General features: G+C 42.6%; 1 pseudogene; it reads left to right on the top strand.

The window, feature by feature from the left end:
- The window catches only part of LOC139372287 (trifunctional purine biosynthetic protein adenosine-3-like), a 126201-nt pseudogene that overhangs the window by 8080 nt on the left and 94865 nt on the right, over window positions 1-23256 (top strand).

The raw sequence follows: 23256 nt of genomic DNA, 5'->3' as shown, positions 1-23256 counted from the left end.
TTCGGGACAAGTCTCAATGTCCTTGAGTGGCCCAGCCAGAGACCGGACTTGAACCCGATCAAACATGTCTGGAAAGACCGTTATTTATCTTTATTACATTTGCTAAAATTTCTAAACCTTTTTTTTCTTTGTCATTATTGGGTATTGTGTGTAGATTGATGAGGCTAAAAACAATTTAATACATATAGAATAAGGCTGTAACGTAACAAAATGTGGAAAAAGGCAAGCGGTCTGAATACTTTCCGAATGCACTGTATATATTTAATTGTTTCCAAATTAATTACATTTTTGTTACATGTAATCTTTTGGTTCAACCATAATGCATAATACGCATCATCAACCGGGGGAAGATGTTGGGTGTGCGCTGATAAACCGTAGAAAGAATGTATGAATTTATAAGACTTGTTCATATAAAGTTATTGTTCATATGATGCGCCTGAGATCCAAGTCAATTTTCAGACCACTAGGGGTCAATGTTTTTAGACAGGATATCCAGTAGGCCTTCCTCTGTAGTAGTAGGATCTCAATGTTACCTCCTCTCCTTGGTAGATGAACATGCTCAATGCCTGTGTATTTGATGGAAGAGATAGGATGTTTAGCTTCAACAAAGTGCGCTGCTACTGGATTGCCAGTCTTCTTACACTTGATTGAGCTGCACTTGATTCAGCTATGTGTTATTTTACTTATCTTTTGTTTGTCCTACGTAGGCGTTCTCAATGAACAGGTGATGAGAGAGATTACTTTCTTTGTCTTGCATGAGATGATACCACTAACGGATATGTGGGTGTCTGAAGAAGTATATTTTTGTAGTGCTATTGCACTGTGTGCATGAGCCCCATTTATAGTTCCCATTCGGAAAGGGTGTCAAGAGTGTCTGAGTGGCCTCAGGGGGCATGTCAGATCTCACTAAGCTATCCCCAATACTGTGACCATGCTTATAGATCACCAGTGGGGGTTCCTTGCAGAGATGTGCAGTTGTTTTGTCTGATTGCAAAACATGCCAGTGCTTTTTCAGGATTGCTTTCATTTTCTCTGAACACACTGTTGAATTGTTTTTCTTCTTCGGTTTAGTTTTTAGCAATTACTGTCTTGGTTTTTGAGATATTTTCATCATTGCAGCATCAAGGGTTTTGTCCTTGTAGCCTCTCGTTTTGAATTTATCTGTAATTTTCTTAGCATTGCTGTCAAATTCTGACTCATGGCCACATATTAGTTTAACCCTGCGCCACTGGCTATCTGGTAGACCATTCTTGAGGGGAAGGGGATGCATACTATCCATACGCAGCAGGTTTTGCGGTCTGTGGGCTTTGTGTATAAGTCTGTGTGTAATGGATCATTCTCTTTGATGATCCATAAGTCCAGGTAGTTTATTTTTCTCTCATCAGTCTGCATGGTAAATGGGAGATATTCAGAGCTCTCGTTTAGCTGAGTTTGGAATTCATTTAGTTCCTGCTGACGTTCTTCCAAGAGCACAAAGACATCATCTATGTATCTCTTCCATAGGAAGGTTTTAGAAAGTAGGTGGTGTGTCTCTGTTTTGTAAATGAGTGCTTCCTCAAATTGTCCCACATACTGGTTTGCATAGTGGAAGCCCATGGTTACACCCTGAATTTGAAGGAAAAAGTCTGACACAAAGACAAAGTCGTTTTTGGAAAATACCAGTTCAGTGAGTTACAAGATGCAATCATTGGATGAAGCATGGGTAGGGTCTCTACTGAACGAAGTGTTGCAGTGCCTGCAAGTCTCCAGTGTGTGGAATGTTAGTGTATAAGCTCTCCACATCAAAAGTGCCTAGCAGGGTGCCCTCTGGTATCCTTAAGCCCTCTATTAATGAGATCATGTGACTAATGTCTTGTATTTGACGTAAGATGGGAGATTCACAACCATCGGTTTAATTTGGTGTTCCACAAACTTAGAAATGTTGGAATCACAGAGTCAAATGCAGCTAAAATGGGTCTACCTGGGGGAGGAGTCACCTTTTTGATTAATTTAGCGACTGTATAAAAAGTTTATCTAATGAAATTTCCAAATGAGGTGTGTTGGCTTTAGGGATGATCAGTGAGATACACCTGCTGGAGCGCGTGCTACGGGTGGGTGTTGCCTTCGTGACCAGTGAACTGAGATAAGGCGGAGCTTTACCTAGCATGGACTTGTAGATGACCTGGAGCCAGTGGGTCTGGCGACAAATATGTAGCGAGGGCCAGCCGGCTAGAGCATACAGGTCGCAGCGGTGGGTGGTGTAAGGTGCTTTAGTAACAAAACGGATGGCACTGTGATAAACTGCATCCAGTTTGCTGAGTAGAGTATTGGAAGCCATTTTGTAGATGACATCGCCGAAGTCGAGGATTGGTAGGATAGTCCGTTTTACTAGGGTAAGTTTGGCGGCGTGAGTGAAGGAGGCTTTGTTGCGGAATAGAAAGCCGACTCTAGATTTGATTTTAGATTGGAGATCTTTGATATGAGTCTGGAAGGAGAGTTTACAGTCTAGCCAGACACCTAGGTACTTATAGATGTCCACATATTCTAGGTCGGAACCATCCAGGGTGTTGATGCTAGTCGGGCGTGCGGGTGCAGGCAGCGAACGGTTGAAAAGCATGCATTTGGTTTTACTAGCGTTTAAGAGCAGTTGGAGGCAGGGCCTCCCGGGTGGCGCAGTGGTTAAGGGCGCCAGCTGTGCCATCAGAGTCCCTGGGTTTGCGCCCAGGCTCTGTCGTAACCGGCCGCGACCGGGAGGTCCGTGGGGCGACGCACAATTGGCCTAGCGTCGTCCGGGTTAGGGAGGGATTGGTCGGTAGGGATCTCCTTGTCTCATCGCGCACCAGCGACTCCTGTGGCGGGCCGAGCGCAGTGCGCGCTAGCCAAGGTTGCCAGGTGCACGGTGTAGCCTCCGACACATTGGTGCGGCTGGCTTCCGGGTTGGATGCACGCTGTGTTAAGAAGCAGTACGGCTGGTTGGGTTGTGTATCGGAGGACGCATGACATTCAGCCTTCGTCTCTCCCGAGCCCGTATGGGAGTTGTAGCAATGAGACAAGATAGTAGCTACTACAACAATTGGATACCACGAAATTGGGGAGAAAAAGGGGTAAAAAAAAAATAAAATAAAAAAAAGAGCAGTTGGAGGCCACGGAAGGAGTGTTGTATGGCATTGAAGCTCGTTTGGAGGTTAGATAGCACAGTGTCCAAGGACGGGACGGAAGTATACAGAATGGTGTCGTCTGCGTAGAGGTGGATCAGGGAATCGCCCGCAGTAAGAGCAACATCATTGATATATACAGAGAAAAGAGTCGGCCCGAGAGTTGGCTGCGGGGGGGGCGGAGCTGTTGGCCGAGGTTGGAGTAGCCAGGAGGAAGGCATGGCCAGCCGTTGAGAAATGCTTGTTGAAGTTTTCGATAATCATGTTACTCGTGTTACCGAGCCTCAGTGCAGTGGGCAGCTGGGAGGAGGTGCTCTTGTTCTCCATTGACTTCACAGTGTCCCAGAACTTTTTGGAGTTAGAGCTTCAGGATGCAAATTTCTGCCTGAAGAAGCTGGCCTTTGCTTTCCTGACTGACTGCGTGTATTGGTTCCTGACTTCCCTGAACAGTTGCATATCGCGGGGACTATTCGATGCTATTGCAGTCCGCCACATTATGTTTTTGTGCTGGTCGAGGGCAGTCAGGTCTGGAGTGAACCAAGGGCTATATCTGTTCTTAGTTCTGCATTTTTTGAACGGAGCATGCTTATCTAAAATGGTGAGGAAGTTACTTTTAAAGAATGACCAGGCATCCTCAACTGACGGGATGAGGTCAAAGTCCTTCCAGGATACCCGGGCCAGGTCGATTAGAAAGGCCTGCTCACAGAAGTGTTTTAGGGAGCGTTTGACAGTGATGAGGGGTGGTCGTTTGACTGCGGATCCGTAGCGGATGTAGGCAATGAGGCAGTGATCGCTGAGATCCTGGTTGAAGATGGCGGAGGTGTATTTGGAGGGCCAGTTTGTCAGGATGACATCTATGAGGGTGCCCTTGTTTACAGATTTAGGGTTGCACCTGGTGGGTTCCTTGATGATTTGTGTGAGATTGAGGGCATCTAGCTTAGATTGTAGGACTGCCGGGGTGTTAAGCATATCCCTGTTAAGGTCACCTAACAGAACAAACTCTGAAGCTAGATGGGGGGCAATCAATTCACAAATGGTGTCCAGGGCACAGCTGGGACCTGAGGGGGGTCGGTAGCAGACTTATTTCTGGAGAGAGTAATTTTTTTAATTAGTAGTTCGAACTGTTTGGGTATGGACCTGGAAAGTATGACATTACTTTGCAGGCTATCTCTGCAGTAGACTGCAACTCCTCCCCCTTTGGCAGTTCTATCTTGGCGGAAAATGTTATAGTTGGGTATGGAAATCTCAGAATTTTTGGTGGCCTTCCTGAGCCAGGATTCAGACACGGCAAGGACATCAGGGTTAGCAGAGTGTGCTAAAGCAGTGAGTAAAACAAACTTAGGGAGGAGGCTTCTGATGTTGACATGCATGAAGCCAAGGCTTTTTCGATCACAGAAGTCAACAAATGAGGGTGCCTGGGGACATGCAGGGCCTGGGTTTACCTCCACATCACCCGCGGAACAGAGGAGGAGTAGTATGAGGGTGCAGCTAAAGGCTTTCAAAACTGGTCGCCTAGAGCGTTGGGGACAAAGAATAAAAGGAGCAGATTTCTGGGCATGGTAGAATATATTCAGGGCATAATGCGCAGACAGGGGTATGGTGGGGTGCGGGTACAGCGGAGGTAAGCCCAGGCACTGGGTGATGATAAGAGAGGTTGTATCTCTGGACATGCTGGTTGTAATGGGTGAGGTCACCGCATGTGTGGGAGGTGGGACAAAGGAGGTATCAGGGGTATGAAGAGTGGAACTAGGGGCATTATTAACACATTTGAGAGGCACACTGCCATGTGGTACTTAACTCACTGTGGCCTCTGCATTCCTCCAGACGCTCGCCAATTGCATCGCACCATCCATATGGCGCCTCATTTTTGGATCAAGCATAAATTGGCTTTTACAATGCTGAAAGGTCCATATAGCTCTGCATTGGCATGATTGGCTGACAATAGTTGAGGACGGGAGGTCCTGTTTTTTAAATTTTTTTACATTTTTATTTATTTCACCTTTATTTAACCAGGTAGGCTAGTTGAGAACAGGTTCTCATTTACAACTGCGACTTGGCCAAGAGAAAGAAAAGCAGTGTGACAAAAACAACAACAGATTGTATCTAAACAACTTCCTTCTCAACAGCTCTGTGCTGCTCCACAAAGAACAATAAGTATTAATGCCCTTACTTCTGCAGAGGCCATATCATCGAAAATGCAGCACGGCCAATGCAGACCCCCAGATTGACCACGCAGGGCCTTCAACAGTTGAATATCCATGCTCTACAGGCAAAAAATATAGGGTTGGCCTAAAAACTACAACTCCCGTGATTCTCTGAATGAAAAAATCGACTACAGGCTAAGGAAGTTAAAACATGTTTTACAGAAACAAAACTTGATATTTACATGATAGACTTTATCTTAAGACTTTTACTAGACACTACCTAAATAAATGGCCTATAGAAGTTACATATCCATTATTTGGCCCACGTTTAAAAGCTAAACAAACACAGTTGCATATAATTTAGGGTCTGAGAGTTTGATCACCATATCAACTCTTTAGGGTCTTTTATGATCACCTGACATGACCAGGAATCGTATGATCTAGTAAAACTCTTAGCCACTCCGTTGCATCTGAAATTTGTGTCTCTCCCCCCCCCCCCTTCTGCATAGAGGTGTCTGTGAGTAACCACACCATCCTGGCTCAGTTCTGTAAGGAGCATAGCGTGGGGCTGGTGGTGGTAGGGCCCGAGGTGCCTCTGGCAGCAGGTGAGTGGCACACATTCTTATCTTCCCCATTTCATATTTAGCCTTCTGAAACAGTACAGGTACAAAGGAATTGCCAAGTTTCCAGTCATCTTAAATAAGAATTTGTTATTAATTGCCTTTAAATGTATAATTATTATCAATGCACTATACATATAATTATTTTCCTTTTCTCCCATTATCTGGTCCCTTTCTCCCTCGTTCTAATCTCATCTGCACCCCCCCAGGCATGGTAGATGACCTGCAAGGGGCGGGGGTCCAGTGTTTCGGCCCTTCATGGAAGGCTGCCCAGTAGGAGGCAAGTAAGAGTTTCTCCAAGGCCTTTATGGACCGCCACGGCCTCCCCACAGCCCACTGGTGCTCCTTCACTGACCCCCAGGAGGCCTGCAGCTACATCCGCACGTTAGTACTGGGCAGTGCTAGGGGGGAGTGTTGGAGGGAGAGAGGTCATGTTCATTAGAGCACACCATAGCACACCATAGCACACCATGTTTCTAATTGGACTAGTCCAGGTAGTCTGTCCCGGTTTGAGTCTGCTCGCTGTGTGTCATCTTAACACTGTGTCATTGAATTTCTACCCATCTCCTGAACTAAAATATAATTAACCCTTGACCCCGGGGCCAGTTTTCCTGCTCTGCTGGTGAAGGCCAGTGGCCTGGCTGCAGGGAAGGGTGTCATTGTGGCCAAGGACCAGGAGGAGGCCTGCCAGGCTGTGCTGGACATAATGAAGGTATAGTTTCAAAGTGACCCAAGGTCAGTTTAGCATTTCCCACCCTAATAGTTAAGGCTATGATTCCGAGAGGGTATGCTGTATCTGTGGGCACTCACAGTAGGTGGAGTAGAAAGGTTTGCATTAGAGGTTGACCGATTTAGGATTTTTCAACGCCTATACCGATTTATTGGAGGACCCAAAAAAAACGATGCCTTTATTTTTTTATGTATATATATATATATATGTATATGTGTGTGTAATAATGACAATTGCAACAATACTGAATTAACACTTTTTAATTTTTTTTTTTTACTTAATATAATACATAAAATCAATTTAGTCTCAAATAAATAATAAAACATTCAATTTGGTTTAAATATTGCAAAAACACAGTGTTGGAGAAGAAAGCAAAAGTGCAATATGTGCCATGTAAAAAAGCTAACGTTTAAGAGCCTTGCTCAGAACATATGAAAGCTGGTGGTTCCTTTTAACATGAGTCTTCAATATTAACAGTTAAGAAGTTTTAGGCTGTAGTTATTATAGGAATTTTGACACTTCGATTATTTCTCTCTTATACCATTTGTATTTAATATACCTTTGACTATTGGATGTTCTTATAGGCACTTTAGTATTGCCAGGCTAATCTTGGGAGTTGATAGGCTTGAAGTCATAAACAGCGCAGTGCTTAAAGCATTGCTAAGAGCTGCTGGCGAACGAAGGAAAGTGCTGTTTGAATGAATGCTTACGAGCATGCTGCCGCCTACCACCGCTCAGTCAGACTGCTCTATCAGATCATAGACGTAATTATAATATAATAAACACACAGAAATACAAACCGTGGGTCATTAATATGGTCAAATCCGGGAAACTATCATTTCGAAAACAAAACGCTTATTCTTTCAGTGAAATACAGAACCGTTCCGTATTTTATCGAGCAGGTGGCAACCCTAAGTCTAAATATTGCTGTTACATTGCACAACCTTCAATGTTATGTCATAATTATGTAAAATTCTGAAAAATTAATGATGGTCTTTATTAGGAAGAAATGGTCTTCACACAGTTCGCAACGAGCCAGGCGGCCCAAACTGCAACATACAGTCATGGCCAAAAGTTTTGAGAATGACACAAATGTCTTTAGAAATGTTTGTCAGATGTTGCTATGGAATACTGAAGTATAATTACAAGCATTTCAATATTTGCTGTGTTGACCATTCTTTTTCAAGACCTCTGCAATCCACCCTGGCATGCTGTCAATTAACTTCTGTTAGCCCATTCTTGCATAATCAATGCTTGGAGTTTGTCAGAATTTGTGTTTTTTTTGTTTGTCCACCTGCCTCTTGAGGATGGACCACAAGTTCTCAATGCGATTAAGGTCTGGGGAGTTTCCCGGCCATGGACCCAAAATATTGATGTTTTGTTCCCTGAGCCACTAAGTTATCACTTTTGCCTTATGGCAAGGTGCTCCATCATGCTGGAAAAGGCATTGTTCGTCACCAAACTGTTCCTGGATGGTTGGGAGAAGTTGCTCTGTGAGAATGTTGGTACCATTCTTTATTCATGGCTGTGTTCTTAGGCAAAATTGTGAGTGGGCCACTCCCTTGGCTGAGAAGCAACCCCACACATGAATGGTCTCAGGATGCTTTACTGTTGGCATGACACAAGACTGATGGTAGCGATCACCTTGTCTTCTCTGGACAAGATTTTTCCCGGATGCCCCAAACAATCGGAAAGGGGATTCATCAGAGAAAATGACTTTACCCAAGTCCTCAGCAGTCCCTGTATCTTTTGCAGAATATCAGTCTGTTCCTGATGTTTTTCCTGGAGAGAAGTGGCTTCTTTGCTGCCCTTCTAGACACCAGGCCATCCTCAAAGTCTTTGCCTCACTGTGCGTACAGATTAGAGGTCGACCGAGTATGATTTTTCAACGCCGATACCGATTATTGGAGGACCAAAAGAGCCAATACCGATTAATCGGCCGATTTAATTTTTTATTTGTAATAATGACAATTACAACAATACTGAATGAACACTTATTTTAACTTAATATAAAACATCAATAAAATCAATTTAGCCTCAAATAAATAATGAAACATGTTCAATTTGGTTTAAATAATGCAAAAACAAAATTGTTGGAGAAGAAAATAATATGTGCCATGTAAAAAAGCTAACGTTTAAGTTCCTTGCTCAGAACATGAGAACATATGAAAGTTGATGGTTCCTTTTTAACATGAGACTTCAATATTCCAAGGTAAGAGGTTTTAGGTTGTAGTTAATATAGTATTTATAGGACTATTTCTCTCTATACCATTTGTATTTCATATACCTGTAACTATTGGATGTCCTTATAGGCACTATAGTATTGCCAGTGTAACAGTATAGCTTCCGTCCCCCTCCTTGCCCCTCCCTGGGCTTGAACCAGGAACACATCGACAACAGCCACACTTGAAGCATCGTTACCCATCGCTCCACAAAAGCCGCGGCCCTTGCAGCGCAAAGGGAATAACTACTCCAAATCTAAAAGCGAGTGACGTTTGAAACAGTATTAGCGCACACCCAGCTAACTAGCTAGCCATTTCACATTGGTTACACCAGCCATTAGGCTGATAGGCTTGAAGTCATAAACAGCGCTGTGCTTGCGAAGAGCTGCTGGCAAAACGCACGAAAGTGCTGTTTGAATTAATGATTACGGGCCTGCTGCTGCTTAGTCAGACTGCTCTATCAAATCAGACTTAATTATAACATAATAACACACAGAAATATGAGCCTTTGGTCATTAATATGATCGAATCCGGAAACTATCATTTCGAAAACAAAACGTTTATTATTTCAGTGAAATACGGAACCGTTCGGTATTTTATCTAACGGGTGGCATCCCTAAGTCTAAATATTCTTATTACATTGCACAACCTTCAATCTATGTCATAATTATGTACAATTCTGGCAAATTAGTTCGCAATGAGCCAGGCAGCCCAAACTTGCATATACCCTGACTCTGCGTGCAATGAACACAAGATAAATGACACAATTTCACCTGGTTAATATTGCCTGCTAAACTGGATTAGTATTTATAACTAGTGATTATGATTGATTGTTTTTTATAAGATAAGTTTAATGCTAGCTAGCAATTTACATTGGCTTCTACTGCAGGCAGATTACTTGTGGAGTGCAATGGTTAGAGCGTTGGACTAGTTAACTGTGTGGTTGCAAGATTGGAACCCCTGAGCTGACAAGGTGAAAATCTGTCATTCTGCCCCTGAACAAGGCAGTTAACCCACAGTTCCTAGGCAGTTATTGAAAATGAGAATGTGTTCTTAAAACTTCTTGGTGTTAGGGCAGTATTTTCATTTTTGAAAAAAAAACGTTCCCGTTTTAAACGGGATATTTTGTCAGGAAAATATGCTTGAATATGCATATAATTGACAGCTTTGCATAGAAAACACTAACGTTTCCAAAACTGTAAAGATATTGTCTGTGAGTATAACAGAACTGATGTTGCAGGCGAAAGCCTGAGAAAAATCCAATCCGGAAGTGCCCCAGGTTTTGAAAGCGCTGCGTTCCAATGAGTCCCTATTGAGATGTGAATGTGCCATCAACGAGCTTACGCTTTCTACGTATTCCACAAGGTGTCTACAGCATTGTGACGTAGTTTTACGCATTTCTGTTGAAGAATAGCCGTAAGTTGGCACATTGCGTAAGTGGTCACATGGTGTCTCCAAGAGAGATTCTCGCGTAAAGTGCAGAGGTAGCCATTACTCCAATCGGTCCTAGAAAAAAAGGAATTGTCCCGACGGATATATTATCGAATAGATATTAGAAAAACACCTTGAGGATGGATTCTAAACAACGTTTGCCATGTTTGTCGATATTATGGAGCTAATTTTGAATATTTTTCGCTGTTGTGGTGACCGCAATTTCCGGGCGATTTCTCAGCCAAACGTGAAGAACAACGGAGCTATTTTGCCTACAAAAATAATCTTTTGGGAAAAAAATTAACTTTGGCTGTCTACCTGGGAGTCTCGTGAGTGAAAACATCTGAAGTTCATCAAAGGTAAACTATTTAATTTGATTGCTTTTCTGATTTCCGTGACAAGTTTGCCTGCTGCTATCAAGGCATAATGCTATGCTAGGCTATGATAAACTTACACAAATGCTTGTCTAGCGTTGGCTGTAAAGCATATTTTGAAAATCTGAGATGACAGGGTGATTAACAAAAGGCTAAGCTGTGTTCCAATATATTTCACTTGTGATTTTCATGAATAGGAATATTTTCTAGGAAGATTTATGTCCGTTGCGTTATGCTAATTAGTGTCAGATGATGATAACGGTCCCGTTCACGGGCTGGGCGTCACTACAAGTTAACTGACTTGTCTAGTTAAATAAAAGGTATAATTAAAAAAATAAAATAAAATTGAAAAAGAAACGGAAATCGGCGCCCAAAAATACCGATTTCCGATTGTTATGAAAACTTGAAATCGTCCCTAATTAATCGTCCATTCCGATTAATCGGTCGACCTCTAGTACAGATGCACTCACACCTGCCTGCTGCCATTCCTGAGCAAGCTCTGTACTGGTGGTGCCACGATCCCGCAGCTGAATCAGCTTTAGGAGACTGTCCTGGCGCTTGCTGGACGTTCTTGGGCGCCCTGAAGCCTTCACAACAATTGAACCGCTCTCCTTGAAGTTCTTGATGGTCCGATAAATGGTTGATTTAGGTGCAATCTTTTACTGGCAGAAATATCCTTGCCTGTGAAGCCCTTTTGTCCAAAGCAATGATGACGGCTCGTGTTTCCTTGCAGGTAACCATGATTGACCGAGGAAGAACAATGTTTCCAAGCACCACCCTCCCTTTGAAGCTTCCAGCCTGTTATTCGAACTCAATCAGCATGACAGAGTGATCTTTAGCCTTGTCCTCATCAACACTCACACCTGTGTTAACGAGAGAATCACTGACATGATGTCAGCTGGTCCTTTTGTGGCAGGGCTGAAATGCAGTGGAGATGTTTTTTTGGGGATTCAGTCCATTTGTATGGCAAAGAGGTACTTTGCAATTAATTGCAATTCATCTGATCACTCGTCATAACATTCTGGAGCAAATTGCCATCATACAAACTGAGGCAGCAGACTTTGAAAATTTATATTTGTCATTCTCAAAACTTTTGGCCACGACTGTATCCCTTGACTCTGCTTGCACTGAACCCAAGAGAAGTGACACCATTTCCCCAGTTAATATTGCCTGTTAACATGAATCTCTTTAAAAAATATATACTTTTGTATTGATTTTAAGAAAGGCACTGGTGTTTATGGTTAGATAAATTTGTGCAACGTTTATGATTTTTTTCTCGCAAATGTGCTTTTGTTAAATGATGATGATGATGATGATGATGATGATTATCACCCGTTTGGCAATGTTGAAGTAGGCTGTGATTCGATAAGAAATTAACAGGCACTGCATTGATTATATGCAACGCAGGACAAGCTTGGTAACCTAGTAATATCATCAACCATGTGTAGTTTCACTGTTTTTGTAAGATAAGTTTAATGCTAGCTAGCAACTTACCTTGCCTCCTTGCAGCCACAAGGTCCTTTTGATGCTGCACTCGTGCAACAGGTGGTCAGCCTGCCACGCAGTCTCCTCGTGGATTGCAATGGCTTATTACCGATTTGTTATGAAAACTTGAAATCGGTCGACCTCTAGTTTGCGTAGGAATAAGCAATATGACACACACCTACCTATAGTCTTTCAAAGGGTACCTAGGGCGGCAGTGACTCCATTTTCGTAAAAAATTTGCTCTGCCTGGAGTACCCCGCAAGTTCCCCCTCGTGTGCATTTTACTAGTAGTCCTATTATCTCATGAGTCTTCTCAGGTATACCCCGTGGATTGGCCAAGTACTCCTGGGGGTGCAAATTCCCCTGGTTGGAAACCACTGACGTAGGGGATGGGGGTTGTTTGACAAGGCCAACAAATTTCCCCCTCCCCCTGCACTTGACCTCTTTCTTTGGCTCTGCTATGTCCCAGCTACTAATAGGGATGGGCACAATTAATCAAATATCTGGATATCCGAATGAATGTTAGTATTTGTTTTTAAGCCTATTAAACAATGAACAAGCCTTGTCTAAATTTGAATTAATGGAGTGGCTGCAGTTACAGATTTTCTTAAACCAGACTTGATGTTGGTAAAAAGAGGTTTCTGCGCATGTGTGATCCACGAGCCCAGGGGTTCCCAAACTTTTTGTAGTCCTCTACACCTTCAAACATTCAACTTCCAGCTAGGTACCCCCTCTAGCACCAGGATCAGCGCACTCTCAAATGTTGTTTGTGGACATCTTTGTAAGCCTTCCACCCATACGATACATTTATTAAACATGACAATTAGTATGTTTTTGTCGTAACCCGGCTCATGGGAAGTGACAAAGAATTCTTATAAGAAACAGTGCACAAATAATAATCAATCATTTGGCTCTTTATTTAACCATTTTACATTTAAAACCTTATTCACAATTTTCGAATGAACAAATAACTTGCCACAGGTTAACCTCTCTGGGATCGTTCGGGACGCTAGCGTCCCACCTCGCCAACAGCCAGTGAAATTGCAGGGCTCCAAATTCAAACAACAGAAATCTCATAATTAAAATTTCTAAAACATACAAGTATTATACACCATTTTTAAAGATAAACTTCTTGTTAACCTCTTTGATCTCTAGGGGCGCTATTTCATTTTTGGATAAAAAACGTTCCCGTTTTAAGCGCGATATTTTGTCACGAAAAGATGCTCGACTATGCATATTCTTGACAGTTTTTGAAAGAAAACACTCTGAAGTTTCAGAATCTGCAAAGATATTGTCTGTAAGTGCCCCAGAACTCATTCTACAGGCGAAACCAAGATGATGCGTCAACCAGGAAATGAGCAGATTTCTGAAGCTCTGTTTTCCATTGTCTCCTTATATGGCTGTGATTGCGCAAGGAATGAGCCTACACTTTCTGTCGTTCCCCCAAGGTGTTAGCAGCATTGTGACGTATTTGTAGGCATATCATTGGAAGATTGACCATAAGAGACTACATTTTCCAAGTGTCCGCCTGGTGTCCTGCGTGGAATTCGGTGCGCAATTGCCAGCTGCTTGTACTTTTCCATTTGATTGAGGGGAGAAACCATGCTTCCAAGAACGATATATCAATGAAGAGATATGTGAAAAACACCTTGAGGATTGATTCTAAACAACGTTTGCCATGTTTTTAGTCGATATTATGGAGTTAATTTGGAAAAAAGTTCGCGTTTTGAGGACTGAATTTTCGTTTTTTTTTGGTAGCCAAATGTGATGTATAAAACGGAGCTATTTCTAATACACAAAGAATCTTTTTGGAAAAACTGAGCATCTGCTATCTAACTGAGAGTATCCTCATTGAAAACATCAGAAGTTCTTCAAAGGTAAATTATTTTATTTGAAGGCTTTTATGTTTTTGTTGAAATGTTGCGTGCTGGATGCTAACGCTAATGCTAACGCTAAATGCTACGCTAGCTAGCTACTTTTACACAAATTATTGTTTTCCTATGGTTGAGAAGCATATTTTGAAAATCTGAGATGACAGTGTTGTTTACAAAAGGCTAAGCTTGAGAGATGGCATATTTATTTCATTTCATTTGCGATTTTCATGAATAGTTAACGTTGCGTTATGGTAATGAGCTTGAGTCAGAGAGATCAGAGAGGTTAATCCAACCACAGTGTCCGATTTGAAAAAGGCTTTACGGTGAAAGCACACCATGCTAGGTCAGCGCCTAGCCACAGAAAACCATACAGCCATTTTCCAAAGAAGCAGAGGTGTCACAAGTCAGAAATAGCATTAAAATGAATTACTAACCTTTGATCTTCACCGGATGGCACTCCCAGGTCTCCATGTTAGACAAATGTTTGTTTTGTTTGATAAAGTTAATCTTTATGTCCAAATGCCTCCTTTTTGTTTGCGCGTTTAGTCCAGTAATCCAAAGAGTGGGCACAAAGTCCAGACGAAAAGTCAAAACTGTTCCATTTAAAGTTCGTAGAAACATGTCAAACGATGTATATAATCAATCTTTAGGGTGTTTTAAAAAAAATAAATATTCAGTAATGTTTCAACCGGACAATACTGTTCTCATTAGAAAGGGAACGGAGCTCGCGCTCGTGGTCACGCGCAATAAACAACTCATGGCTTTCAGCTGAGCCACTTACTCTGAGTGCTCATATTATTTCTGGATTGAGCTGCACTCAGAGTATCCTGCCTTGGCAAATCGCGCTGTTAACTTCTTGGTGACAGGGGGCAGTATTTTCACGTCCGGATGAAATGCATGCCCAAATTCAACTGCCTGCTACTCATCCCGAGAAGATAAGATATGCATATATTAGTAGATTTGGATAGAAAACACTCTGAAGTTTCTAAAACTGTTTGAATCATGTCTGTGAGTATGACAGAACTTATTTCGCAGGCGAAACCCCGAGGACAAACCATTCAGATTTTAATTTTTTTAGGTCACTCTTTTCAATGAGACTTCATTGGGAATCCAGATTTCTAAGGGACCTTCTTGCAGTTCTTATCACTTCCACTGGATGTCAACAGTCTTTAGAAATTGGTTGAGATTATTCCTTGTGTAATGATGAAGTACGGTCATCTTGAACGAGGGTCACTTGTAGTGTACTGTTAGATAGAGGTGCGTGGCCAGAAAGCATGCTTCAGTTTGTTTTCTTCCTGTATTGAACACAGATCATCCCGTCTTCAATTTTTTTGATTATTTACGTAAAAAAATACCTAAAGTTGTATTACCAGAGTAGTTTGTTAGTCTTTCCCCTTTCTGGTTGGCTTATTTATCCTCTTCTGTGTTCATGTACTGACAGAATAACACAGTCTATCCTCTTTTGATTGTCACCAAAATGGTATCTGTGGGTTTACCTCAGTTCAGCAGTTTTCATAAGAATGTTGCTCGGCCTTGAATTTTGTTATTTTGGGGGAGATGAGGTGTCACTTACGCACACTCACTAGACTGTGTGTGTGTATATGTATGTATATATATATATATATATATATATATATATATATATATACAGTGCCTTGCGAAAGTATTCGGCCCCCTTGAACTTTGCGACCTTTTGCCACATTTCAGGCTTCAAACATAAAGATATAAAACTGTATTTTTTTGTGAAGAATCAACAACAAGTGGGACACAATCATGAAGTGGAACAACATTTATTGGATATTTCAAACTTTTTTAACAAATCAAAAACTGAAAAATTGGGCGTGCATAATTATTCAGCCCCCTTAAGTTAATACTTTGTAGCGCCACCTTTTGCTGCGATTACAGCTGTAAGTCGCTTGGGGTATGTCTCTATCAGTTTTGCACATCGAGAGACTGACATTTTTTTCCATTCCTCCTTGCAAAACAGCTCGAGCTCAGTGAGGTTGGATGGAGAGCATTTGTGAACAGCAGTTTTCAGTTCTTTCCACAGATTCTCGATTGGATTCAGGTCTGGACTTTGACTTGGCCATTCTAACACCTGGATATGTTTATTTTTGAACCATTCCATTGTAGATTTTGCTTTATGTTTTGGATCATTGTCTTGTTGGAAGACAAATCTCCGTCCCAGTCTCAGGTCTTTTGCAGACTCCATCAGGTTTTCTTCCAGAATGGTCCTGTATTTGGCTCCATCCATCTTCCCATCAATTTTAACCATCTTCCCTGTCCCTGCTGAAGAAAAGCAGGCCCAAACCATGATGCTGCCACCACCATGTTTGACAGTGGGGATGGTGTGTTCAGCTGTGTTGCTTTTACGCCAAACATAACGTTTTGCATTGTTGCCAAAAAGTTCAATTTTGGTTTCATCTGACCAGAGCACCTTCTTCCACATGTTTGGTGTGTCTCCCAGGTGGCTTGCGGCAAACTTTAAACAACACTTTTTATGGATATCTTTAAGAAATGGCTTTCTTCTTGCCACTCTTCCATAAAGGCCAGATTTGTGCAATATACGACTGATTGTTGTCCTATGGACAGAGTCTCCCACCTCAGCTGTAGATCTCTGCAGTTCATCCAGAGTGATCATGGGCCTCTTGGCTGCATCTCTGATCAGTTTTCTCCTTGTATGAGCTGAAAGTTTAGAGGGACGGCCAGGTCTTGGTAGATTTGCAGTGGTCTGATACTCCTTCCATTTCAATATTATCGCTTGCACAGTGCTCCTTGGGATGTTTAAAGCTTGGGAAATCTTTTTGTATCCAAATCCGGCTTTAAACTTCTTCACAACAGTATCTCGGACCTGCCTGGTGTGTTCCTTGTTCTTCATGATGCTCTCTGCGCTTTTAACGGACCTCTGAGACTATCACAGTGCAGGTGCATTTATACGGAGACTTGATTACACACAGGTGGATTGTATTTATCATCATTAGTCATTTAGGTCAACATTGGATCATTCAGAGATCCTCACTGAACTTCTGGAGAGAGTTTGCTGCACTGAAAGTAAAGGGGCTGAATAATTTTGCACAACCAATTTTTCAGTTTTTGATTTGTTAAAAAAGTTTGAAAAATCCAATAAATGTCGTTCCACTTCATGATTGTGTCCCACTTGTTGTTGATTCTTCACAAAAAAATTACAGTTTTATATCTTTATGTTTGAAGCCTGAAATGTGGCAAAAGGTTGCAAAGTTCAAGGGGGCCGAATACTTTCGCAAGGCACTGTATATATATATCTCAGACTATATATGTGCACATACCGACACAACACAAACGCGCGCACAGTTTTTACAATTTATTTTACTCTTACCTATCCTGATGATGCCTAGTCACTTTACCCTGCATTTATGTACATATCTACCTCAAATACCTTGTACCTCTGCACATTGATCTGGTACTCTTTTTTAAAAAGCTCCATTCTTGTGTACTTTATTTTATTCGTTTTGCGTTTTATAAAAAATAAAATAGTATTTTTAAACTCTGCATCGTTGGGAAGGGCTGGTAAGCAAGCATTTCTACACCTGTTGTATTCGGCGCGACTCGATAAATCCATTTCAAAGATAAGGTGTGTGTGTGTTGCAGGACAAAATGTTAGTCTCTGCCGGGGAGACTGTGGTGGTGGAGGAACTGCTGGACCTAGAAGAAGTGCCTGAGTGTCCGTACCTCTTTTCTTGTGAAATACCAACGTGTACATGCACAGTGGGCAGCATTTTTGTCACGCAAAATAGCACAGTTCTGGGCAAAGAATATATTGGATCATCATGTTATGGTTATTTTGCTCACTGCCATTTGCTTGTGCAAAATGTCAGCCAAAATGTACCCTGACAACAATTCAATATGCGGTTCCATTATTGCCATTTACTAACTACTTACTCGCTCTGTCTCTCTCTCTCCTTCCCTGTGTAGTGTCTGTGTTTCAGTGATGGCTACACTGTGTCCCCCATGCCCCCGGCCCAGGACCACAAAAGCCTGCAGGATGGGGACCTGGGCCCCAACACTGGCGGCATGGGGGCCTACTGCCCCACCCCTCAGGTACACACACACTTGACAACCACCGACCATTTTCTCACATTGCTCAGAATGTGCACAGAGAGAGATTCCTACACAACTTGCTATTGTTTGTCCTCTGTCTGTCAATCAAACGTCCATTTGTGTCCAGGTGTCTCAGGAGCTTTTGCAGCAGATCAGAGAGACTGTCCTGCAGAAGACTGTGGATGTTATGAAGGAGGAGGGTGCCCCCAATGTGGGTGACTAATGAACTGCAGGCAGCACTGGTTATTGAGTGAAAATTAAAGGGGTGTGAAATCTTGTCCTTTCTCTCTTTTATTTGTCTCACTCGCTCATTTATGTGTTATCCTCTCTCAGGTGTGCTGTACGCTGGGCTGATGTTGACCAAGCAGGGGACAAAGGTCCTGGAGTTCAACTGTCGCTTCGGTGATCCAGAGTGTCAGGTTGGTCAACTGTGTTTGTGAGCATGTGTTATTGGTATATGCCACTGCTCTATGTTATCAGCTCTCTGATGATAAGTCAAGTTCTGCACTTGCACTCCACTAATGGTTAAATTTAAGAATAATGGAGGATGAACTGGTCCTTAATCTGTGCCTATTAGGACAACTCTGATCTTGCCTGAATCATGTTCAATTGGGCAAACTGTACCTAAACATTTTGCAGTGGGAAAACGGAAATTCCAGTATTACATCCCTGTTTCACTCTGAATCAAAATATTTTCTTCCTACTGAATGTGACCCTGTTCCAGGTGCTGATGCCCTTGCTGAAGAGTGACCTGTACGAGGTGCTCCAGAGCACTCTGCAGGGGAAGTTGGCATCCAGCGCCCCTGTGTGGCACCAGGACAGATCTGCAGTTACTGTGGTCATGGCCAGCCCTGGCAACCCTGGCTCCTATAAGAAAGGTGTTGCAATCACAGGTAGGTACGCTTCTGTCAATCTCTACTCAACTGGCGTGTATTCATTAGTAACACCGTTGCAAAGCATTTCCATTGGACAAGTGCAGGTAGGTCCCTCCACGTTTCACTCCGTTTGCCTCTGTTTTCTTTGGTATGGTTCCCTTTCGATATTCCCGTTTGGAACAGATCTGCTGTTAGTCGAAACTGATACTGAACAACAGACCTATCAACTAATTAAATAACTTCAACCAGGTTTCAATCCAACATTTAATGCGAGTAAAGTACATGTTGGATAAAAAATGTCACAACGGGCCTGATGGAAATGGCACATTTGTCAGTGAACTTTCCAAATGTCGGCAAACTAAATGCTGTGGTGGGATACTCTTGTGTCGGTAAAATGTATTACGTGAGAAATGGTGGTGGAAATGCTTTTATGTGAAAATTTCGATATAATAACCATATCTTGGTGACACACGATGGGTCGGGGGGGGGGGGGGGGGTGGTGTGTGACAGGAGAAAAAATATATATAGTTGAAGTCGAAAGCTTACATACACATAGGTTGGAGTCATTAAATTCATTTTTCAACCACTCCACAAATGTCTTGTTAACAAACTATAGTTTTGGCAAGTCGGTTAGGACATCTACTTTGTGCATGACACAAGTCATTTTTCCAACAATTGTTTAAAGACAGATTATTTCACTATCACAATTCCAGTGGGTCAAACGTTTACATACACTAAGTTGACTGTGCCTTTAAACAGCTTGGAAAATTCCAGAAGATTATGTCCATGGCTTTAGATAGGCTAATTGACATCATTTGAGTCAATTTGAAGTGTACCTGTGGATGTATTTCAAGGCCTACGTTCAAGCTCAGTCTTTCTTTGCTTGACATCATGGGAAAATCAAAAGAAATCAGCCAAGACCTCAGAAGAAAAAATGGTTCATCCTTGGGAGCAATTTCTAAATTCCTGAAGGTACCACGTTCATCTGTACAAACGATAGTACGCAACTATAAACACCATGGGACCGCGCAGCCGTCATACCGCTCAGGAAGGAGACGTGTTCTGTCTCCTAGAGATGAACATACTTTCGTGCGAAAAGTGCAAATCAATCCCAGAACAACAGCAAATGACCTTGTGAAGATGCTGGATGAAACGGGTACAGAAATATCTATATCCGCAGTAAAACGAGTCCCATATCGACATAACTTGAAAGGCCGCTCAGCAAGGAAGAAGCCACTGCTCCCAAACTGCCATTAAAAAAGCCAGACTACGGTTTGCAACTGCACATGGGGACCAAGATTGTACTTTTTGGAGAAATGTCCTCTGGTCTGATGAAACAAAAATAGAACTGTTTGGCCATAATGACTATTGTTATGTTTGGAGAAAAACTGGGGAGGCTTGCAAGCCGAAGAACACCATCCCAACCGTGAAGAACAGGGGTGGCAGCATCATGTTGTGGGGGTGCTTTGCTACAGGAGGAACGGATGTACTTTGCAAAATAGATGGCATCATGAGGTAGGAACATTTTGTGGATATATTGAAGCAACATCTCAAGACATCAGTCAGGAAGTTAAAGCTTGGTCGCAAATGGGTCTTCCAAATGGACTATGACCCCAAGCATACTTCCGAAGTTGTGGCAAAATGGCTTAAGGACAACAGAGTCAAGGTATTGGAGTGGCCATCACAAAGCCCTGACCTCATATCTAAAGAAAATGTGTGGGCAGTACTGAAAAAGCGTGTGCAAGAAAGGAGGCCTACAAACCTGACTCAGTTACACCAGCTCTGTCAGGAGGAATGGGCCAAAATTCACCCAACTTATTGTGGGAGGCTACTCTAAACGTTTGACCCAAGTTAAACAATTTAAAGGCAATGCTACCAAATACTAATTGAGTGTATGTAAACTTCTGACCCCCTGGGAATGTGATGGAAGAAATAAAAGCCGACATAAATCATTCTCTTCTATTATTCTGACATTTCACATTCTTAAAATAAAGTGGTGATCCTAAGACGGAATTTTTACTAGGGTTAAATGTCAGGAATTGTGAACACTGAGTTTAAATGTATTTGGCTAAGGTGTATGTAAACTTCCGACTTCAACTGTATGTACACTCACAGACGCTACCGTTCAAAAGTTTGGGGTCACTTTGAAATGTCCTGGTTTGTCCATTAAAATAACATCAAATTGATCAGAAATACAGTGTAGACATTGTTCTTGTTGTAAATTTACTATTGTACCTGATAACGGCAGATTTTTTTTTCTGAATATCTACATGGGCATACAGAGGCCCATTAGCAGCAACCATCACTCCTGTGTTCCAATGGCACATTGTGTTAATTAATCCAAGTTTATCATTTTAAAAGGCTAATTGATCATTTGAAAAACGGTTTGCAATTATGTTAGCACAGCTGTAAACAAAACTATTCTGATTTAAAGAAGCAATAAAACTGGCCTAGTTAGAGTAGTTTAGACTAGTTGAGTAGCTGGAGCATCAGTATTTGTGGGTTTGATTACAGGCTCAAAATGGCCAGAAGCAAAGCACTTTCTTCTGAAACTCGTCAGTCTTTTCTTGTTCTGAGAAATTAAGGCTATTCCATGCGAGAAATTGCCAAGAAACTGAAGTTGTGCTGTGTACTACTCCCTTCACAGAACAGAGCAAATTGTCTCTAACCAGAATGGAAAGAGTGAGAGGCGCCAGAAACAGACACCTCACAAGTCCTCAACTAGCAGCTTCATTAAACAGTACCCACAAAACACCAGTCTCAACATGAACAGTGAAGAGGTGACTCCGGGATGTGGGCCTTCTAGGCAGTTACAAAGAAAAAGCCATATCTCAGACTGGCCAATGAATAGAAAAGATTAAGATGGACAAAAGAACATAGACAATGGACAGAGGAACTCTGCCTAGAAGGCCAGCATCCCGGAGTCGCCTCTTCACTGTTGATGCTGAGACGGGTGTTTTGTGGGTACTGTTTAATGAAGCTGCCAGTTGAGGACTTGTGAGGCGTCTGTTTCTCAAACTAGACAACTGCTTGAGCTGCTGTTCCTCTAATAGAATATTACAACGTTTTGTGGAGCTCCTGCGCCTCTATAAACCGTACCAGCGGCCAAAATTAGTATCGAACCGGCGGGGCCTCCCGGGTGGCGCAGTGGCTAAGGGTGCTGTACTGCAGCGCCAGCTGTGCCACCAGCGACTCCTGTGGCGGGCCGGGCACAGTGCACGCTAACCAAGGTTGCCAGGTGCACGGTGTTTCCTCCGACACATTGGTGCAGCTGGCTTCAGGGTTGGATGCGCGCTGTGTTAAGAAGCAGTGTGGCTTGGTTGGGTTGTGTATCAGAGGACGCATGACTTTCAACCTTTGTCTCTCCCGAGCCCGTATGGGAGTTGTAGCGATACCACGAAATTGGGGAGAAAAAGGGTTAAAATTCAACAACAACAATAAAGTAAAAAGTATCGAACCTAAGTCCAGCACTAATAAGTAATTAGGTAGACCTATTGTGATGTTTCCATTGGATCAGAGCATGCCATTTTTCTCTCTTTAAAAAAATGTGAGACGCATGGTGATGCGGTACAGAGCTCGACTTGGCCTCTGCATGCCTCTTGAGGCTCCGCAATTGCGTCACATCCTCCATATGGAGCCTCTGACCACATCAGATCAAGCATAAATGGGCTTTTAGTCTAGGCCTCCGCAATCGATTAGTTCACTGAGATGGGCGAAAAAATATGCGTGTTACTGCTCGACTTAAATTATCTTGGTCGTCCAACAGCCTAACGACCAAACAATCAACCAGTCGACTAATTGGGGTCAGCCCTAAACTGTTGTTGGTATTTACTTCATATTAAATGTGTGTGTGAGCTGCACTGTATGTCCCACCCAGACGCATCTCGTTGGATCATCCCCCCTGTGTTCTCGTGGCTCCAGGTGGAGGGGAGCTTGTGCGAGGAGGAGATGGGGCGCACCTTCAACTGTGGCCTTGGGGCTGTGCTGGTGGTGGCCTTTCCGGACGCCCAGAGGGTTCTGAGGCAGCTCCAAGCCCATGAGGATGGGTGGATTGTGGGCTCGTTGGCCCACAAGCAGCCTGGTGAGAGACCAGCTAAAGCATGGGTAGTGAAACACTTATAACAATGCTACAGGAATAATGGATTCTGTATACTCACAGACCGATAAGGAAACTGATTCTAATCTGGTTAATGATGAAATGCTCTTCAGATGTTCACATTTAAATGTACTTTTTTAATTGATGGGTTCAAACGCGCATGCATGCACACACAGATAAGACTCTCTCAGCGC

This window comes from Oncorhynchus clarkii, chromosome 18 (genome assembly GCF_045791955.1).
Source record: "Oncorhynchus clarkii lewisi isolate Uvic-CL-2024 chromosome 18, UVic_Ocla_1.0, whole genome shotgun sequence".
NCBI lineage: Eukaryota > Metazoa > Chordata > Actinopteri > Salmoniformes > Salmonidae > Oncorhynchus > Oncorhynchus clarkii.
Note: the sequence above shows the minus strand (reverse complement) of the source record. Positions and strands in the feature narration are given on the sequence as shown.